This window comes from Ambystoma mexicanum, chromosome 6q, assembly GCF_040938575.1.
Source record: "Ambystoma mexicanum isolate Mex_15411 chromosome 6q, UKY_AmexF1_1, whole genome shotgun sequence".
Classification (NCBI taxonomy): domain Eukaryota; kingdom Metazoa; phylum Chordata; class Amphibia; order Caudata; family Ambystomatidae; genus Ambystoma; species Ambystoma mexicanum.
The window spans coordinates 423,551,062-423,571,902 of NC_090937.1; positions in this window are offsets into that span (position 1 = coordinate 423,551,062).

Here is a 20,841-nt window from a genome sequence, read left to right on the forward strand (position 1 = left end):
GTCTCAATAGAGGCATACACTCACAATCCTTTCGTGTTTTCAGAGTGGAAATAGTCAACAAAACAAACATGGGTCCAGAGTGTCTGAGCTGCAAAGGGAAGTGGTACATACACATTGTGCCACATTCTCACATTGCAAGGAACACACAGCCAATGTTTGATCCACTCTTGCAAGGAAGGACACACACCAGATTTTTGCCACACTCTCAGAAGAAAGGGGCACACTGCATGGTTGCTGCAATCCCTCAAGGAAGTGAGCATAAACACATTTGTTTGCAAAACCTTTCAGGGAAGGCAGGAAACACACAGTTCTTGCTGCATTCCTGTGAGGAAGGGAGGACACCCACAATATTTTCCACACACCCACAGGAAAAGGGAACAACCCGTAGCCCCAGATATTTCCCAGACATAGCAAAACTCCTGAGACACAATTTGTGCCAAACTATTCCAGGGAAAGGGAAAAAAACACACAATGTTCACGGCACTCGTTCAGGTAAAGGAGAACAATCACATTTTGTGTCATATTCACTCAGGAAAGGAGACACGGACACAATGTTTCGTGAGCTCCTTAAGAGAAAGGGACAAACACCACATGTTTGCTGAACTCCTGCAGGAAAAGGGTGCACACCTAATTTCTGCTTAACTCCCTGAGGATTTGGTTGCGCATATGCTTTTTGCTGAACTCCTACAGGAATTGTGGCAAGCAAAAACGGTGTTTGCTATATTCTTCCAGGGAGAGGGACACACACACACACTTTTTTCAGCTCTCCTGCAGGCGAAGTGGCTCAGTCACATTTTCAGCCTGACTCGCACAGTGAAGGGGGATATGATGAATCCCTTACTTGAGGCTATGGAATGCCATTAGAGGGGCACTGGGGATGGGGAAGTCCACCAGATCTGCAATGCCAACATGCATAAATGCACCATGATAAACGGGTTTACAAGTGTTTTGACTGTCATAACTTTCTTTCAAAAGATAGTATATGATATCTAGGCCCGAGCTAGAAGCAATTCCAATAAAGAGAGGCATGAGTGTGGATGGTCCATGGAGTGGACAACAAGCTCTTGCGTATTCAGAAAAAGCACAAAAATGCCTGCACTTCTTTGCGCCAAAATGAATAAATGAAAGATTCCAAAAAATCAGTTGTTTCTGATAAAAATAATTCTTTGTTTATTTTTATTTTTTGCTTTGATAAAGGTTAGGCCCTTGTTGGATGACACGTGTTCCGGCGACTGCGCCTTTCTCAAATCCAGTCGTTTTTCAATGGGGTTGCAATTCACCCACTGTAAAGTAACTTTGCCATCCTATTAGTGACTTTTAAGTCCTGGGTTCAATCCCACCTACAAATTCATTCTCTCCTGCTCCAAGCGTCGGGTTCTGCGTATTCATGTTTGAGTGCAATGAAAGCTGAAAGCTGCAAAGCCATGCACACTCAGATATAGGAGCTTTGATCGGAAACTGTGACAAGGGTACATAATTGAGGAAGCCATGGTAGGATTAAACTTTTGTGTTGCTAACCAGCCATTGGCCATCACAGGAATACCACTGCCAAACTTAGACACCAAGAACTGGATCAATATTATGCAAGTGACAGTGTGACTCCATGGAGTCAAGAGGAAACATTTGCAAAGCCCTTTTTAAATTCAGAATACTTTTGGCCATTATGACTATTTCAAGCTGTCCGACTTTGTATATAGTCCCTAATAAACCTTATAAAATGAAAGTCCACAAGGCATCCTTTGTGGAGAACACTTATCTCCATGGCATCCCCTTCCTGGGAAACTAGGCCATGAATGCCATGATCCCAGACTGCACTGTCCCAGTGCTTCCCAACAAGGTCAGTACCTGATCTCTGAGCAAGGTGAGAAAAGAGCAAAGCTAGATACCTCTGGGACTACTGAAAGTGAAGCACAAAGATTCAATGGGCCTCATTACGAATGTGGCAGTCTGGAAATAAGGGTGCCGGTAAGCTTACCAGCACCCTTGTTTCTGGACCGCCACACTACAGGTCTGCGTGTAAGGGCCATTGCACCCGACAGGTCTGACCCTGCCGGGCACAACAGCCCCTGCAGGCAGACTGGTCACGGAGGCACCAGCACCATCAGTGATGGTGCCAGTGCTTCTGAGTCCCCATTTCCATGGAGTCCTAGGGGACTCCACAGGAATGGAGGCTTACAAAATGTGTCGCCTGACTTCCTGCTCCGCCGGGACTTGTAATGTCCCGGTGACATTGGGAAGTCAGGCGGCAGACTCAGTGTTATGGTGTTAGCGGCAACCATCCGGCAAAACTGGTGGGTTGCCGTGGAGCTGTCTAGAAGCTCACAAAGATAAGACAGTGGACACAAGCAATAAGTATACAAATACGATCACAATGGCAGATATAGACGTTGGGCATGAGGCAGCACCACAGTAGGAAGAGAAACACGATACCAGGAGAGCTATGCTGGCCCTGGGGGATGGAGGCGAAGAGTACCTCATGTCTGTCACATTGGATGAACACATGATCCAGTCCCTATTGGATCCAGGGTGTCTTCGGCCAACAGTATGGTCTAACCTGGCCTAGTCTGAAAAATTGCTACCTAAAAAGTCAGTTCAAATCACTTGCGCAAATCGGGTTCTGGGTGATGTACCCCAAGGCCAGAATAGACCTTAACGTGCAAGGACAAACAGTGTCTTTGTAGGTAGCTGTGTTGCCCGGTCTGTCCACATACTTGGAATTGAGTACATATAATCCCCTTTAAAACCACTGGATATAACAGGCCGATCGCCGAGCTAGGAAAGCAAAACCAGAACTGGCTGAGCAGGACCCAGATGAGGATCCCTGCGTACTTAGGGTGGGGTGGAGGAGGGAGAAACAGACTAAGGGAGTCAACTTGGCCTAGTCTTTTGTTTTTGGAACTCCATGGCCCTGCAAGAAAGAAGGCCTAAGAAAAATGAACTGCCCTGACAAGAACATATATATTGTGAGTGAAAGGAAAAGGAACATTGTATATATGATGTACAATCATAAAGTCAGGGGAATGTGGTGAAAGGGAACTTGGGGTCCAGAGAAGGCCACCAGCTTTGTAATGTCAACCTTGGAGTTTGTATATGTAGTATCCCCAGAGCCTCATCCCTATCCCCATATTCTTTATCCAAGCCAACCATATGCCCCACAATCACAATTTTGAGAAGTGTTGCATCCTGAACATGGTTTGTGATTTCCTTATCAGAGCCATGAGTAAGCACACAAAAGAGACATGAGCAAGTGTGTTGCCTGTAGAGTGGACCATGAGTTATAGCTCACCCAGTATGCAAGTACAGAGAAGCATGCCAAAGCCATGAACACTTGCACATAGAAGCTCATAAGTAAAGAGTGAGAAAAACGTGGAGTGGAAGAAGCCAGGGCGGGACCAGGCAGCTAACATGGCAGGTCTGCCTGACTCAAACATGGCTGTCCCACACTTTAGAACTTTGGACCATGGAGCCTTCAAGCCATCCCCAAATAGATACAGCCACACATAAGTTGGGGGTGAGACTTAGAAAATGGGCCATATCAGAAATCAAGGATACTAAGTGTACATTAAATTCATCATTGACATAATCAAATAAAAGGCACTGGTATATAAAGTAGCCTTCCTTGGCTCACAGTCTGGAAGTTTGAGGACAAGGAGACTTCAGAAATGAGCAAAGATAGGTAGCAGGAGAGTAGAGGAAGGAGGCAAGAGAAGGGAATGGAAGGTATTGGGAGATGGAAAGATCATTAGACTAGAAGAATGCAGGAAGAAAGCAAAGGAAACGTTACTGGTGGAGGGGAGAGAGATCTGGAAAAAGGAAGGCGGGAACTTGAGGTAGAGGTTTTAACGAAAGAATTACGCATGCCAACTCTGGTGCCAAAGAGCTGTTTGCTATCCTTCGAGAACTAGAATCTCCTGTGTCACCTTAAGATTTGTGCCTCAAAGACTCAAGTTAGTGCACACACATCCAAAAAGCATTGCTGGACAAAATGTCACTACTACAAACAAAAAGTGAAGCTAAAAAACGTAGCTTGCCACCTGACACTCAATTCTTAGAGCTAACGGATTCTCCTCCAAATCCTCACACTCCTTTTTACATTGCTCCCGTCTCTCGAATTGAACGAAAAAAATATAATTTCAATTCTCAAACAGTCCAAATGTTAAGGTGACATCTGCCCAGCTATAGTCATCAAAGACGCAGTGGAGGAACTTGCCCTGTTCATCACGTCCCTAATAAATTCCTCCTTCAAAACGAGTACTGTCCCGACCAACCTTAAAGATGCCTGGGTCCTGCTTTTACTCAAAAAACCCACACTAGACCCTAACAACCCCACAAATGATAAGCCCATAACAACTTTACCATTCTTACTCAAAATTTTGGACAGGGCTGCTTACCTGCAAATTCAAAACCATTTAGAATCAAATAATCTCCTGGGCCTTCGCCTGTCAGGCTTTAGACTGGATCACGGTACTGAATCATCTCTTATAGACTTAAAAATCCAAATGGATGAGTTCAAAGACAAAGTCAACTTAGAGCTCCTCTTCCTACTAGACCTATCAGCAGCCTTTGACCTGGTCAACCACAAATTACTCTGCAAACATTTGACCTTGATGGCCCGCTTCTCCACTAAGGACTCCCTATGCGATACAGTCCTTCCTCTCCAACAGAACTATGAGGGTATTTGCACCTACGGCAGCTGCTGAGCCTGGCCCAGTCTCTTGTGGGGTACCACAGGGTTCCTGTGTTTCTCCTACACTATATAACATTTTTACTAAGCCACTTTTTCACCACTTGGATGACTTGTGCGTCACCTACACTGATTATGCTGATGATACCCAAATCCTCATTCCTATTACAGGTTCCTACGACACTGACTCCAAACTACTAAATGAAATATACCAAAAAATACAGGCTTGGATGGCTATCCATGGCCTATTTCTTAATGATGATAAAACTGAGTTACTCCTTATCGGATCGTAAAACTGACTAAACAAACTAGATGATCAATTTAAATCCTTCAACGTCAACAACATCACTATTAATGTCTCCATAGAAGTGAAAATATTAGGCATTTACCTATACTGGGCACTTATGCTAACAAGACAAGTTAATGTGACGGCTCACGGCGGTCTACACATCAAAACGTATCAATGCTTGCAGACCCTTCCTTTCATTGGACAGCTGCATTACCTTGGCCAGAGCCCTCATATTATCTAGGCTAGATTATTGAAATTCCCTGCATGTTGGCACTAACAGCCTTATCTTGAAAAAACTCCAGGTGCTGCAAAATAACTCCTTAAGAGCGGCACTCAACATCCCCAGAGCTTACCACATTACCTCAGCAAGACGGAATGCCTCACACCTTGCCCTGCCTGTGATTTTGATCAGTCACCAACAACCATCTCGGATGCATGCTGTGAAGGCATGCATAGACAGCAGAACCATTGGTAACTACATAGACCAAGGCCTGGCAACAAGGATGGGGCTTCCCCTCTGTCAGAAAATGACAACTGAGAAGGTCACAAATGTCGACGGCACAGAGATAGCTTCTGTTCCTGTAATTCAATGCACAGCAGAATTGACCCTTCTGTGCCAAGACGGACATCGGTAAGCCACTGCCTTCGACCTTATCAAGGCCCCACAGTTCTGGGTGATTCTAGGGATGCTGTGGTTGGTGGCTCACAATCCTAACATCGACTGGTGAGCCAAGAAATTAGCCTTCTCCAATGAGTGTGCTCATGCGTGCTACCAAGTGGAAATGCCATTGTCTGACCCAGAGAAACCTGTCCAAGACAAAGAGGCATTGGTACTAGGTGTAACAAGAACACTACCAAGCAAATACCATGATTTCCAAGACATTTTCCAAAAAGAACAGGCTAATACTTTACCCCCTCACTGGCCATATGACTGTCAGATTGACCTCATACCTGGTGCGCAAATCCTGTGTAGTCGAATTTATGCACTCACCGAACCTGACAATCTCCACTTGAAATCATATCTGGACCAATACGTGGCAAACAGTTTTATCTGCCCGTCCAAATCCCCGGCAGCCTCGCCCCTATTGTTCATACCCAAGAAGGAGGGGGACTTGAGAACATGCATCAACTACCGTGCACTAAACCAGGTAACAGTTAAACACCGTTATCCTCTACCCCTTATCCCAGAACTGCTGGACCAAGTCAAGGATGCCCAAATTTAGACCTCAGTTGGGCTTACTATCTCGTGTGTGTAAAGAAAGGAGACGAATGGAAGATCACCTTTCATACTAAGTATGGGCTCTACGAATATCAGGTGATGCCCTTTGGGCCTTGCAATGCTCCCGCCACATTCCAGTACTTCATGAACGATGTACTACGGGAATTAATCGACGTATGTGCTCTAGTTTACATCAACAACATCTTGGTGTACTCCTCTTCTAAACAGGACCATGTCAGGCACGTTCGCTCCATCCTTGCAAAACTCTGACAGCACTAGCTATACGCCAAACTTGAAAAATGCCCCTCCATGTCACCAAAGTCAAGTTCCTTGGTTTTGTCCTCACTCCCAGAGGCGATATGCACAAAGTAGATGCCATCCTTAACTGGCCATCACCATCTTCAATCAAAGGTGCCCAAAGTATGCTCGGCTTTGCAAACTTTTATCACCGATTCAGCCCGGATTTCTCTCAGATTGTGCAACCGATCACTTCTTTATTACGAAAAAACAACAAATTGTTCCAACGGAAAGAAGAGGCATAGAAAGCCTTCCAAGAACTCAAGAAAAGATTTACCTCAGCCCTGGTGCTACGATACCCCCGCCCAGATCTCCCATATGTAGTGGAAACAGCTGCCTCCAGCATGGAGTCCAGAACGCAAAAGCCGATGCCCTATCCTGCATGGGTATTGATGAGAACGCATATTCAACCCCAGAACCGGTGGGTGGCCATTAGTCCGGTTACAAACTACTAGGACTTAAAACAACGTTATCTCTGGATGAACTCCAAATGGAAATTCGGCTCCTAATGAACACCGAGGCTCTACATGACTGTACCACTCAATGTGAACATTACACAACAAAGAACCAACTGCCTTATTTCAGAGGGTGTTTATATCTACCGAATAAGGCACTACAAGACCAAGTCATTTCTGGTTATCACGACCCCCTGATAGAAGGACATCCAGGAATTTCCAAGACCCTAGCCAAGGTGAAAAGACATTTTTGGTGGCCGACCTGGCGAAAGGACATTACGCAGTTTAATCTGTCATGTGGCATTTGTGCACAGAATAAATCCCAGAAACAAAGACCTGCAGGCCTTCTTCAACCCCTGGAAATTCCACCTGCACCTTGGCACACACTCTCCCTCAATTTCATCACAGATCTGCCTCCCTGTCAAGGGTGCAACACTATCCTAGTGGTTGTTGACATATTCTCTAAAATGGCCCATTTCATTCCGCTTAAGGGTCTACCAAATGCATCCAGTCTGGCAAAGGTGTTTTTAGAGCAAATCGTACAATTACATGGTTTTCCCTCTGTCCTGATTTCTGACCGAGGGAGTCAGTTTGTGTTTAACTTCTGGAGGAAGAGTTGTGCAATTTCCCAAATCGATATTCGCCTGTCCCCAAACTGATGGCCAAACGGAGCAGACGAATCAGACACTAGAGCAATACCTACGGTGCATGTTACATCAAGTGGAAGAAAGCTGGAAAGATGTGCTGTGGATAGCGAATATGCCTATAACAACTCGCTACACAAGACACGAGTAGTGGACAGAGTCCATTCTATACTGTATATGGACGGGCCCCACATACTTCCAAATTAGATACCCCATGGCCTTGGAAATGTCCGTGGTGAAGACTTTACATACGACCATCACTCAAGCCTTCAAAAAGGCAGCAGAACACTTAATCCAAGCCAAAGAAAGACAGAAAAGATTCTCTGCTCAACACCAAAGAAAAGCCCCAGACTACCAAGTTGGAGATGCAGTCTGGTTGGCGTCTCGGCACAAGCCCATAAGAGGAACTCAAACATTTCATCCCACATATCTAGGGCCCTAAACCATCAAAGCTATTATAAATCCAGTGGCAGTAAAACTAGCTTTACCACCAAATATGCAGATCCATCCCGTATTCCACGTTTCAATCTTAAAACCTGTTCAGCCTGGAACTCGGGTCAAAACACCACCAAATCCGGTACTGGTTAACAGAGAACCCAAATTTGAAGTCAAGGACATCCTAGATTCTAAACTCACCAGGTCCAAGTTATATTACTTAGTGGATTGGAAGGGATACGGCCCTCAGGACAGGACATGGGAGCCTAGCGAGCACGTCCATGAGCCACGCCTGGTAAGACGATTTCATCTGAACCATCCAACCAAACAAGGGCAAGACAGAGGAAATACCTTGAGAAGGGCATTACGGGGGAGTGCTGTCACGATCCATGCCCCTGACCCCTCAGTTATAACAGCCCCCTGGCAGCAGTGGGGCTAAAGCCCTTCACACTGGCCCCAACAGCCTTAAAACTCCATCAGAAACATACATGGAGTCAGTCCTGGCACCTTTGGTGCCAGGCTCATTATCAGGAATAAAGTAATACCAGTTTTGGACCTTAATCCAACATGGAGGCCTATTACACAGTTCAGTTCTTTAGAACCAAGCCATGTGGTCTAGTGATTTGGGTGTGGCTGGGCTTGGAACTACTTGGCCTGGAACTACTTTCCTGGGCTATTTAAACCACACCCAAACAGCAGAACACGCTTTGCGTTATTCTGCACTCCTGCAGCATAACGCTCACCATGTCCAGCTCCTGCTCATCTGCTTCTCCGACGGCCCGATCCTGAAGCCCTAGATCCGGATTCCATTAATAACCTGGAAGAACAAGAACAGCATTAGCGAGCAAGAACACTTACCTGTGAAGTAACCAGCCTTGAATCCATACTGCACTTCGCTTACCTCGCCAATCTCCAGAGTTCTCCGCAACCTGCAAAGGTAAAGAAACAAGGACAGCATTAATAACAATTCTTACACTTACCTGGGAAAACAGTGAGTCCTGGCAGCACCCTGCGCTTCTCTTACCTCACCCTTCTATGGGTTTCACCGCAACCTGCAAGGGTGAAGGAACAAGGTCAGCATTAACAAAGCACTTACCTGGGCAAGCAGCGCTTTAATCACTCATCACTCCAGAAGATCACTGCAACCTGTACAAAGAAGAGAAGAGAACACAGGTTAGCAATTAACAACAATAAACAGTGCAGCACTCTGCGCATCAATAACTCACCATGGTCTTTGCCATCGGTGCGGCAACTCCGAGATCGCAACCATTCCTGTGAAAATAAGAGACAATGTTAGGGAACTGCATAGTGGAGCAAGACGCCGAGAAGACAGAGAAAACGGAGGGAAAGAAAGAGACAGAATAAAGACGGAAAATACATTATAACTCACCTGGAAGACAGCAAGCAGAGTCAGAGTCACAGCCGGTCTGGACCTGACGGCACACGGACCAGTGAAGCAACTAGGTCCATGGAACGCCCGCTCCAACCACGCGCCCCTGCACAGAGACGCAGGATGGATAGTTCAACGCAAAAAAAACAAAGGTGAGCAATAACCCCAAGGGAGGGAATTTGGACCAGAGGGAGGTGGGAGTCCACCCATCACAGAACCAGTATCTTAACCCTACATTGTCCTGTTATAGGCGCTACCCAATGTCTGGCACATAACCAAGCAGAGAGGGGTCCAGAGTAGCACTTAGACGTCCATCAAGTATCATGTGGCACCCCCGTGGATACCAGGTGAGTGTAACATAAACCTATTAAGGTACTGGAAAGGGGTCTTCCCAAATCTAGCAATTAAAGCTAGCTTCACACACTCATAATCAATCCTATCCACCTCCCCCAACTCCATTAAAACATCAGATGCAACAGGGGCTAGCCTAGAGAAGAGCCAGGGAAGCAATTGATTCCATGAGAGACCTTGAATCCCATGGTTATATTCGAACATTTCCAACCAATCCAAAATATCAAGTTAAACCTCATACACACCCACAATTTCTTTAGGCATACAGAGACTCTTAAGACTGGAAGACCTAGAAGACTCTGGGAGAGAAGCATTTTCAAGAGACAATCTTTTCATTTCTAGTTCATGATTCAACTCCATTTCTCTGAGCTTAAGTTCTGGGTGTTTTTGTTCAGTTTGAGCTTTTAAACTTTTGAATTTCAGTTCAAGCCTCATTTTGTCTAGAGCAATGAATTCAGGACTGAGTGTAGGACCCGTGGGGGTCCCAGTGGACAAGGACTGAGGTTGCAAAGCAGGCAAGGGGGCAGAGAGACCTACATTAGGAGACACATCTGCCAACTCATCATTAACACACATATAATAATCCTCAATACTTTACACATTTACTAGAGAGTCAGGCATTTCAGGCCCACTCCCCAGACTTTGGTTCTTTAACAACTTTTCAATCAATTCATTCTTTTTACCTTTGGCAGAGAGTTTCCTTTCTGTACACATGTGTCTTAAATAATCAGCAGTGTAACTCCGGAGGGTTTCCTGACTGTGGCTTTCCATATCAGACATGATTCATATTTTAGTGATGTTAGCCTAGTGGTTAGTTGATCCAAGGTAATAGCAGCACTATACTTTAATCCTCACCGCTGTACACCAGTGTTAGGCCGAATTATATGCAGTACCCTTTGGGAACCCCACACACAATTAATACTACAAGTGACAGTACAAATTCACCTTTGGTACAAGCATGTACTACACAGTAGCCAGACCTATCTCAAGAGTAAGTGAGCAGTATCAGATAGTTACACAAAGGACAGCAATTACTATGATTCAGGCAAACACTGACTCAAGGTTTTCAAGTAAAAGAATATACATTTATTTTACTCTTCAGTTGTATAACATTACACTATTATAAGCAGTTTAAAAATCAAACCCTTAATACACCACACCACTTCCCTTAAATCCCAGACAAGTTAAGCTCACAAAATGAAGTGAGACAAAATGGCGCTCCAGCAATTTAAAAGGGAGGGAAAGACAAAGTTAATAGATATTGAACCACACCAACAGGTAAGTACTCAGGGCAATAGAGCAAGAGGAACTACAGTGATAGAATCAGGTAGAAAAGGCTTAGGGCCAAAATCAATAGGACAAAAGTCTTTTGCTCAAGATCACACGGTTCAGGGTAGTTCGCGTTAAAGTTCATGCCACTGATTCCGGACGAAGTTGGTTGGTAGAAAAGTTAGTTCAAAGAGAAGAGAAGGACAAGCCCTCGGATTGGAGAAAAAAATTCACACACTTTCACCGCGGCTGAACGAAACGAGCAACCGGGTTTTCACAGTACTCTTAAAACGGAGAGGAAGCTGTAGCTGAGGCGGACATTCTTGGTAGTTCCAGCAGGCTCATGATTCATGAAGCGACTGTCCGACTGACACAAATTAGGAAGACTGGAGGGTCCTGCACTACCCATGGAAAAAACCAGCAGCAGAGCAAAACAACAAATAAAAGGTGCGTTCCTTAAAACCCAAGCAAGGTCTGACCTTCCTGGCTATCCGGCCAACTGTAGCTCTGTACAGCAAATTCGACCAGGGAAGGGGTCCTGGCTTGCAGTTTGGGTGAACTGGTTGGTCCCACCAGCTCAAGGAAGAAGTTTCCTGGAGGATCTTCTCTGTCGTCAGATTCTGAAGATACGGACCTGCAGCAGGGCTTCACCGGGCGCTTGAGTCATTGAAGGGGTCCTCTTCCATCAGCTCCTCATTAGTTCTTTCGTTCCAGTGGCGACTCTGCCTTTCCAGTCACAGTGACCTGCTTTTTTTGCAGTTTTTCCCCATTCATTCGGCCTAGCTGTCAATCACACAGCAGGGTGGCTGTCCTGGCAAGGACAGTCACCCAGCCAATCAAACAGGAATGTGACTTGGGTTACCAAGGGAACCATGGCAGGGGTCCAAAGACTCCTCCCTCACATCCTGCCTACCCAGACTTTCAGGTGCCTTAGGGAGGGCTTTTGTGCAGAAGCCCACGAAAAGACGGCAAACAAAGGAGTCAACCCCAGTTTGGCACGCAGAGAAGAACACAAGAAAGACTTTAACAAAAAGAAATGGTGAATAAACCCAGCCGTAGCCAAAATAAAATTTAATTGGTCAAGCGGGTTTATGTTCGAGGCTAATATAATAGCCTAAAACAATACCATGGTTATATAAGATAACCGCGGTAGGAAAATTAGTGTAGTTACCACTGTAACCAGCCAAGTCTTGATGTAAAGGGAGCGAAACAGTGCTCCAAGAAGAACAGACAAAAAGGGATAGAAATTAACTCTTTCCAATACTCCATGTAACATGGGGTGTACTGGGTCTGTAGTTTAAAGAGACTACATAAAGTTAATGGCAACTTTACATGTTTCTGGGAGACACTAGTCAGTCCTAGAAAAATGGAGTCAGTGGGAAGTCTAAAAGGCAACCCTGTGTCACTGCACTGAAGGTGCTTTGTAACACACACAAAAAGGGTGCTCATGGAGTAGGTGAGGCTCCAGAGCCCAAGATCACACAAATGGTAAAACACACACACAGCAAAACACATGTAAGAGTGGGAAAAGGCTCACACTCTTACCAGATGACAAAAGAAATCCTAGAAAAAAAAAATCTGAGAAATCCAGCAAAGCTGCTGAGGGACTCATTAGGTAAGGGAAATTAGCCATTCATGAGAATTCTCCCTAACAGTATGATTAATGAATACAACCTGTTAATGGTTTTGTACTTGGAATACAATCAGTATTCACTTGGTATCATTATGAAAGAAAAACATAAATAATGTTCTTTTTTATTTTGTTATAAAATACATTTCATTTTGTTTCACTAAAAAAAAAACTTTGTTGAGGGGACGTTATGATTAAGTTGCCCTAACAAAAACCTGTACACTTCACTACAAAAATACTTTTGACCTCCCCTTTATGCTTCAAATTAAAACTGAAAAACCCCTGAAATTCATCAGTTATGGTAAACTAAGCCCCCAACCCTGCCACCGCCCCTGTGCACTGCTAACACTAACACCCAGACCATTGCTTGCTTGAAATCTAATTATCACAACCTGTACTCCCATACAGCTTCAGAAGCGCTGTTTCAAGCAAACAGTGCAGATGATGGCCTTAGTTCTCAAAACTGTAGAGGCCAATTTGAGGGAAATATTAGTGCAAAACACATTTTAATCCACACGCTGTAATTGTTCATGGTGCAGTGAGCACAAACTTCCATTTAAATGAATCATTTTGCAGACAAGAAAATTACACTTTTTCACTTTGTGCTTCCACAGCTCATTGGGCCCCCTCAAAGGTCACCTTGTGAAATACTATTACTTGAGTGTGAGAAATCTAATGCTCTCTTGTTTTGGAGCTGTTTCTGGCGGTATCCGCGTGCACGAAAACATTAGTAGAAGAGAGGGGGCCACCGAACAAAGCTACCTTACTGCACGCTATTTTGCAGACAATCTGGGAAAGAGCCACATGGTCGTGAGCACGACCTTTTCCCCCCGTTCAGTGTAAGGGGAAAAAAGATGTTTTGAGAACCCCTCCCCCTTATAACTTTCGCCCCCCTGCACCAAACATGACCAAACTTTCCAACCAAAGTCAGAGTGGGCAATATATTTGTTTTCCAAAGTTAGGCGACAATTAGTCCAAGGGTAGGAGATTTATAAGGCAGCCAAAAACAGTTCTTTCTATGGAAACAGCCACTCCACCAAAGTAACACAGCCACGAACATCCCTCTCGAATGTGCTGCAGTGGGTGCCGGCAGGACCTAGATGTTAAGATATATGTCCACATACTTTTGAATGTATAGGTGTACAATGGCTTATACTTCCACCGCTAACAAGGTCGTTACTGGGTGCATGGGCTTCGGCCATGCAGCCAAGACTGTACACCCTCCCCAGAACCATCTGACATGCTAACCTATAGGACGAGTGTATGCACTGCAGTAATATGAAGTGGTGTTTCTGGGCAGGGCCTAGGGTTTTACGAGTATGATATATGGGCTACCTGCTGCAGCCATGCAAGCAAAACTATACATCCTGCCCACAACCACCTCAGTGATGTACAGTAGTACGGGTGTATTGATAGGTGTGCTATGCTTCACTTATTCCGGCCAGACATTGCACTCCTACCTCTTTGTACATAGATATTATTGCAATGTGTTGATGTGCACTGGTTTATAACTCCAGTGCTTATAACTTTCTTGTTGGGTGCATGGCCTTTGGCCTTTGGCCATGCACCCAACACTGTACACTCTCCCCTCAAGCATGTAAGGGATAATCAATACTACACATGTAGCCATGGTCGTGACATGCAGCGGTGGTAGTGGGCAGGGCATACAGTCTTGGAAGTATGGCCTTCGGCCTACGGCTTACGGTCATGCATCCAAGACTCTAGGCCCTGTCCACAACCACTGCAGCATGTCACGACCATGGTGGCGTACTAAGGAATAACACACCAATAGGAAAATGTAATGTAATCAGGAAATATACTCAAAATTAATAGTCACTAACGCCACGCGTGTCCTGCGAACATTTTCAAGGTGCCTGTACACAGCACGGACTCAAATAGTAGCCTTATTAGATCCTTCATTTTCTGCATGTCCAAACATCCTGAAGAAGGCGCCAATGCAGAATATATAATAGACAATTGCCGGCCAAACAAGTACAGTATTTCATCTGTCTCTTACTCTGTGATCCTCCCCACGCACTGTAGGAGAGCAAAAAGTTTTGAAAACAGCATTTCGCCCCTGGTAAGTAGCACGCTGTCTTCGGATCCAAGATGTCGGGCGCATCCACACATTCTGACGTACATCACGGCTCACTGTAGCCATCGGCGCAGACTTCGCGTGTCCACGGTGATGACGCCACCCCCCCTGGACAATCGGTATCATGTCCGCGGAGCAAACAGGGAAATGTGACCGCGGAGTGGACATAGTTATCACTAATTTATTCAGACATATTTTTTGGTCATTTTAAAGGAAAGTACTAGACGGATTGTCACCAAATTTACTAAAGCACACTTTCGGGTCCAAGCCCCTGCCCCTGACCCTGGCACAAATTTGGTGCAAATCCGTCCAGCGGGTTCACCTGTAGCCATGCGCAAAGTTTTCCCCCCATTCAGTCTATGGGAAAATATGTTTTGGGACCCCCCCTATAACTTTGCTCCCCCTGTCCCAAACATCTCCAAACTTTGCAGAATTCAGAGTGACCCATATACTTTTTCTGCAAAGTTTGGTGAGGATTCGTCCAGGGGGAGCGGAGTTATAAGCCACCCAAAAAGTGCTCTTCCTATGGAAACAGCAACTTAACCATAACTACATGGCCACTACCGTGGCTGTGTAATATATATATATATATATATATATATATATATATATATATATATATATATATATATATATATATATATATATATATATATACTCAGTGAAAAAACTTTGTTAAAGGGACGTTATGGTTCCAAGTAAAACCGAAAACCCCCTGAAATTCGACAGTTATGGTAAGCTAAGCAACCATAACTCGCGCCACCACCGTGCACTGCTAAGCCTAACACCCAGGACATCAACGATGACATCAAAAATGTCATTGATGACATCACTGATGACATCACATGAATGACTCCCCCTTTTTTCCTTTCCTGACATATCTAGGCCACATGATTTCCTTCAGTAACAGTCAGGAACTAAAAATTGTAAATTACTATATTCGTAGACTTATCCTTCAAGTATGTTCTTAGAATAATGCCCTTATGGTCCAGTCATATCATATGAAACATATACATAGGGGAAGACACAACCTTGAAAGACAGCAATCCTTTTTGTGCATTAAAATTATCAGTAGATTTATCAGCACTTTCTGATACGTTTGATGTTTTTTTATTACTGTACTTTCCCTGTATATGTTCATATTTTAATATGTTGTACTCACACTATTTTCCTTAGGGTCCAGACACATCATGTGATATATATATATATATAGATAGGGTAAGTAACAGCTTTGAAACAGAGCAATCATTTCTCTGCATAAAGGTAATCAGTTAGGTAATGAACACGTTCTGCTACTATTGCTGTTTCTTTTTCTTACTTCAATTCCCTTTTATATATTCATATTTGTATCTGGTGTTGTCTCTTTGTGATTTGTCTATAATAATGCAATTATGTAGTAAGTAGGTTTTATTACCTACTTATCACAAGTTTCACTGTACGCAAAACTCTAATATGAAAACAGTTATCATTTCACTATTCCACATGGCAAGCTTATGAATATTGGACCTCCATCATGTATGCTGAACACAATGCCTATGTTTCTACATGAGTGCCTTAGTATACTGGATTGAAGTTAATAATAGAATGCTATTTATATCAATGCATAGCTTAATGCACTGATTAGCACTTGATATTTATTCCAATAATCTTTGACACTTTTTTTTATTAACATTACACTAAGAATCCCTTGTACAGACTTTTCATGAAAGGTAAATGCACATGTGATGTCATCAGTGATGTCATCAATGACATTTGTGATGTCATCTTTGATGTCCTGGGTGTTAGGCTTAGCAGTGCACGGTGGTGGCACGACTTATGGTTGCTTAGCTTACCATAACTGCAAATTTCAGGGGGTTTTCGGTTTTACTTGGAACCATAACGTCCCTTTAAGAACGTTGTTCGGTCTGCGGACACATTTCCCTGTTCGCTCCGCGGACAGTGTACTGATTGGCCAATCGGCTTGCATGATGTCAGCGGACATGCAACGTGTTCGCTGATTGGACGGCGTGGAGCGTGGAGCGTGAAGCGCGTCAGATTTTCGGTAGAGCCCGCCATCTTGGATTCACGGACGTCCGCGGACAGCGTGCTGAAACTTTATTCAAAATTTGTATTTAGTAGAGTGTGTTGGTGTGTAGGAGTGTTTGGGGAGGGTGGGAGTGTATGAGATAGGATGAAAGTTGTGTTTTTTTATGTGTTAGACTTTCTTTTGTGTTCAATTTGTCTGCGGACATCACGGGTGTTGTGAAATGTTCTAAATAAACTGAATGGGGGGTGTTCTGAGGACTCAATATGTGCCTGTTTTGTTCGCAAGCAAGCTGAAACTGTTCTAAGAACACTTGCGGTGTCCTGAAATGTTCGCAAATAAACAAAATGGGGGTGTCCTGAGGACGCTGTCCGTATTGTTCGTTGTCAAGTTGAATGTGTTCTAAGAACACTCGCAGTGTCCTGATATGTTCGATACATACACAAAATGGGGGTGTTCTGAAGACGTTGTCCGTATTGTTCTCTGTCACGTTGAATGTGTTCTAAGAACACTCGCGGTGTCCTGAAATGTTCACAAATAAACAAAATAGGGGTTTTTTGAAGACGCTTCTAAGAACACTCGCGGTGTCCAGGGAATGTTCGTAGGGGGTGTCCTGAGGACGCTGTTCGTATTGTTCTCTGTCAAGTTGAATGTGTTCTAAGAACACTTGCGGTGTCCTGAAATGTTCGCAAATACACAAAATGGGGGTGTTCTGAATACGTTGTCAAACACTTGCTGTGTCCTGAAATGTTCGCAAATATGAATGGGGGTTGTGGCTGACAAGTTGAATGTGTTCTGAGAACACTCGCGGTGTCCTGAAATGTTCGCAAATAAACAAAATGGGGGTGTTCTGAGGACGCTGTCCGTATTGTTCTCTGTCACGTTGAATGTGTTCTAAGAACACTCGCGGTGTCCTGAAATGTTCGCAAATAAACAAAATGGGGGTGTTCTGAAGACGCTTCTAAGAACACTCGCGGTGTCCGGGGAATGTTCGTAGGGGGTGTCCTGAGGACTCTGTCCGTATTGTTCTCTGTCAAGTTGAATGTGTTCTAAGAACACTTGCGGTGTCCTGAAATGTTCGCAAATACACAAAATGGGGTGTTCTGAAGACATTGTCGAACACTCGCTGTGACCTGAAATGTTCGCAAATGTGAATGGGGGTTGTGGCTGGCAAGTTGAATGTGTTCTAAGAACACTCGCTGTGTCCTGAAATGTTCGCAAATAAACAAAATGGGGGTGTTCTGAAGACGCTTCTAAGAACATTTGCGTTGTCCGGGGAATGTTCATAGGGGTGCCTGAGGACGCGGTCCGTATTGTTCTCTGTCAAGTTGAATGTGTTCTAAGAACACTCGCGGTGTCCTGAAATGTTCGCAAATACACAAAATGGGGGTGTTCTGAAGACGTTGTCGAACACTCGCTGTGTCCTGAAATGTTCGCAAATATGAATGGGGGTTGTGGCTGGCAAGTTGAACGTGTTCTGAGAACACTCACGGTGTCATGAAATGTTTGCAAATACACAAAATGGGGGTGTTCTGAAGACGCGTCTAAGAACACTCGCGTTGTCCGGGGAATGCTCGTAGGGGGTGTCCTGAGGACGCTGTCCGTATTGTTCTCTCTCAAGTTGAATGTGTTCTAAGAACACTCGCGGTGTCCTGGAATGTTCGCAAATACACAACATGGGGGTGTTCTGAAGACGTTGTCGAACACTCGCTGTGTCCTGAAATGTTTGCAAATATGAATGGGGGTTGTGGCTGGCAAGTTGAATGTGTTCTGAGAACACTTGCGGTGTCCTGAAATGTTCGCAAATAGACAAAATAGCGGTGTTCTGAAGACGTTTCTAAGAACACTTGCGGTGTCCGGGGAATGTTCGTATGGGGTGTACTGAGGACGCTGTCCGTATTGTTCTCTGTCAAGTTGAATGTGTTCTAAGAACACTCGCGGTGTCCTGAAATGTTCGCAATTACACAAAATGGGGGTGTTCTGAATACGTTGTCAAACACTCGCTGTGTCCTGAAATGTTCGCAAATATGAATGGGGGTTGTGGCTGACAAGTTGAATGTGTTCTAAGAACACTCGCGGTGTCCTGAAATGTTCGCAAATCAACAAAATGGGGGTGTTCTGAGGACGCTGTCCGTATTGTTCTCTGTCACGTTGAATGTGTTCTAAGAACACTCGCGGTGTCCTGAAATGTTCGCAAATAAACAAAATGGGGGTGTTTTGAAGACGCTTCTAAGAACACTCGCGGTGTCCGGGGAATGTTCGTAGGGGGTGTCCTGAGGACTCTGTCCGTATTGTTCTCTGTCAAGTTGAATGTGTTCTAAGAACACTTGCGGTGTCCTGAAATGTTCGCAAATACACAAAATGGGGTGTTCTGAAGACATTGTCGAACACTCGCTGTGTCCTGAAATGTTCGCAAATGTGAATGGGGGTTGTGGCTGGCAAGTTGAATGTGTTCTAAGAACTCTCGCGGTGTCCTGAAATGTTCGCAAATAAACTAAATGGGGGTGTTCTGAGGACGCTGTCCATATTGTTCTCTGTCACGTTGAATGTGTTCTAAGAACACTCACTGTGTCCTGAAATGTTCGCAAATAAACAAAATGGGGGTGTTCTGAAGACGCTTCTAAGAAAATTCACGTTGTCCGGGGAATGTTCGTAGGGGGTGTCCTGAGGACGCGGTCCGTATTGTTCTCTGTCAAGTTGAATGTGTTCTAAGAACACTCGCGGTGTCCTGAAATGTTCGCAAATACACAAAATGGGGGTGTTCTGAAGACGTTGTCGAACACTCGCTGTGTCCTGAAATGTTCGCAAATATGAATGGGGGTTGAGGCTGGCAAGTTGAATGTGTTCTGAGAACACTCACGGTGTCATGAAATGTTTGCAAATAAACAAAATGGGGGTGTTCTGAAGACGTGTCTAAGAACACTTGCGTTGTCCGGGGAATGCTCGTAGGGGGTGTCCTGAGGACGCTCTCCGTATTGTTCTCTGTCAAGTTGAATGTGTTCTAAGAACACTCGCGGTGTCCTGGAATGTTTGCAAGTACACAAAATGGGGGTGTTCTGAAGACGTTGTCGAACACTCGCTGTGTCCTGAAATGTTTGCAAATATGAATGGGGGTTGTGGCTGGCAAGTTGAATGTGTTCTGAGAACACTCGCGGTGTCCTGAAATGTTCGCAAATAGACAAAATGGGGGTGTTCTGAAGACGTTTCTAAGAACACTTGCGGTGTCCGGGGAATGTTCGTATGGGGTGTACTGAGGACGCTGTCCGTATTGTTCTCTGTCAAGTTGAATGTGTTCTAAGAACACTCGCAGTGTCCTGAAATGTTTGCAATTACACAAAATGGGGGTGTTCTAAAGACGTTGTCGAACACTCGCTGTGTCCTGAAATGTTCGCAAATATGAATGGGGGGTTGTGGCTGGCAAGTTGAATGTGTTCTAAGAACTCTCGCGGTGTCCTGAAATGTTCGCAAATAAACAAGATGGTGGTGTTCTGAAGACGCTTCTAAGAACACTCGCAGTGTCCTGAAATGTTCGCAAATAAACACAATGGGGGTGTCCTGAGGACGCTGTCCGTATTGTTCTCTGTCAAGTTGAATGTGTTCTAAGAACACTCGTGGTGTCCTGAAATGTTCGCAAATAAACAAAATGGGGGTGTTCTGAAGACGTTTCTAAGAACACTCGCGGTGTCCTGGAATGTTTGCAGGGGGTGTCCTGAAGGCGTAGTCCGTATTGTTCGCTGACAAGTTGAATTTGTTCTAAGAACACTCGCGGTGTCCTGAAATGTTTGCAAATAAACAAAATGGGGGTGTCCTGAGGACGCTGTCCGTATTGTTCGTTATCAAGTTGAAAGTGTTCTAAGAACTATCGCGTTGTTCTGAAATGTTCGTAGGGGGTGTCCTGAAAACGCTGTCCGTATTGTTCGCTGGCAAGTTGAAAGTGTTCTAAGAACACTCATAATGTCCGCGGACATTAAAAGTTTCCATAGACCATAGTTGAAATGTTTGACTCTATGGATGTGATATGCTGCGGTGGTTGTTGCCAGGGCATAGAGTCTTGGGTGCA